This window comes from Bos mutus, chromosome 20, assembly GCF_027580195.1.
Source record: "Bos mutus isolate GX-2022 chromosome 20, NWIPB_WYAK_1.1, whole genome shotgun sequence".
Classification (NCBI taxonomy): domain Eukaryota; kingdom Metazoa; phylum Chordata; class Mammalia; order Artiodactyla; family Bovidae; genus Bos; species Bos mutus.
The window spans coordinates 26,370,929-26,372,434 of record NC_091636.1 but is presented as its reverse complement, the minus strand read 5'-3'; the positions used below and the strand labels follow the sequence as shown (position 1 = coordinate 26,372,434).

The 1,506-nt window shown below is 42.0% G+C and overlaps 1 non-coding gene across 1 annotated transcript; it reads left to right on the top strand.

Annotated features, from left to right (window-relative positions):
• The first annotated feature begins 802 nt into the window (after window positions 1–802).
• On the top strand, window positions 803–909 carry LOC138984264 (U6 spliceosomal RNA). The gene has a single exon (XR_011461525.1). It is a non-coding gene; the product is annotated as a U6 spliceosomal RNA (small nuclear RNA).
• Window positions 910–1,506: the final 597 nt, after the last annotated feature.

The following is a 1,506-nucleotide window of genomic DNA, read 5'->3' as shown; positions in this document are numbered from 1 at the left end:
AGAAAAGAATGGCTACCCACTCCAGTATTCTTGCCTGGAGAATCCCATGGGCAGAGGAGCCTGATGGGCTGCAGTCCATGGTGTCACAAAGAGTCAGACAGGAGTGAATGACTAACATCTTCACTTTTCATCCAGTTTCCCAGCATCATTTGTTGAAGACAGACTGCCCTTTCTTCCACTGGATGGTCTTAACACCCTTGTTAAAGATCGTTTGGCCATACATGTGACGACTTATTTCCAGGCCCTCTATCTATTCCATTAGTCTAAATGTCTGCCTTTATATCAGTACCACTGATATATATAGAATATTGATTACTATAGCTTTGTAATAGTAAATAGTAAAGCTTTGTAATAGCTTTGTATAGTTTTGAAATCAAGAGTCTGAGAGTTTCCATTTTGTTCTGTTTCAAGGTTGTTTTGGTAATGCTTTTCCTTTAAGATTCTTATTTCTCACTCTTCTATTTCTTTAAATTTCCTTTTCTTATATAGTTTCTTATATTTTCCCTTTCTTTTATAGTTTTTATATTACTGCATCCTTCACACCTGGAAGAAAGATGGACCAAGACAGCCTAACTGAGTGACCCAAAAGTAGTTGTCTAAAGCAGGCAAGCCTTAACAGCATGTGGAATAAACCTCTAAAATCTTTCTAGGGAAGGAAGTGTGGGGCTAGACTAGACACTTGAAGCAGGAGTTATAAACCTATGTACCTGCCCTATCTGTAGTTCTCATTAGTCATCCGATTTTGAGCAAGCCACTTCATCTCTTTAGACATCAGTTTTGTCAAGAATCAAAATGGGAGGGGATGCTTGCTTCAACAGCACATATGCTAAAATTGAAAGGATGCAGAGAAGATTAGCATGGCCCCTGTGCAAGGATGACACACAAATTCATGAAGCGCTCCATACCTTTGATGAACCTAGAGTCTATTATACAGAATGAAGTAAGTCAGAAAGAGGAAAAACGACTATCCGATACTAACACATATGTATGAAATCTAGAAAGATGGTACTGATGTACCTGTTTTCAGAGCAGCAATGGAGACACAGACATAGTGAACAAACTTACGGACAAGGCTGGCAGCAGGGGGGGGGAAGGAGAGGGTGGGATGTATGAAAGGGTAGCATGGAAACATACATTACCATATGTAAAATACATAGCCAATGGGAATTTGCTACATGGTTCAGAGAACTCAAACCAAGGCTCAGTAACAACGTAGAGGGGTGGGATGGGGAGGGAGGTGGGAGGGATGTTCAAGTGGGAGGTGACATGGGTAAACCTATGGTTGATTCATGTTGATGTTTGGTAGAAACCAGCACAATAGTGGGAGAAGGCAATGGCACCCCACTCTAGTACTCTTCCCTGGAAAATCCCATGGATGGAGGAGCCTGGAGGGCTGCAGTCCATGGGGTCGCTAAGAGTCGAACATGACTGAGCGACTTCACTTTCACTTTTCACTTTCATGCATTGGGGAAGGAAATGGCAACCCACTCCAGTGTTCTTGCCTGG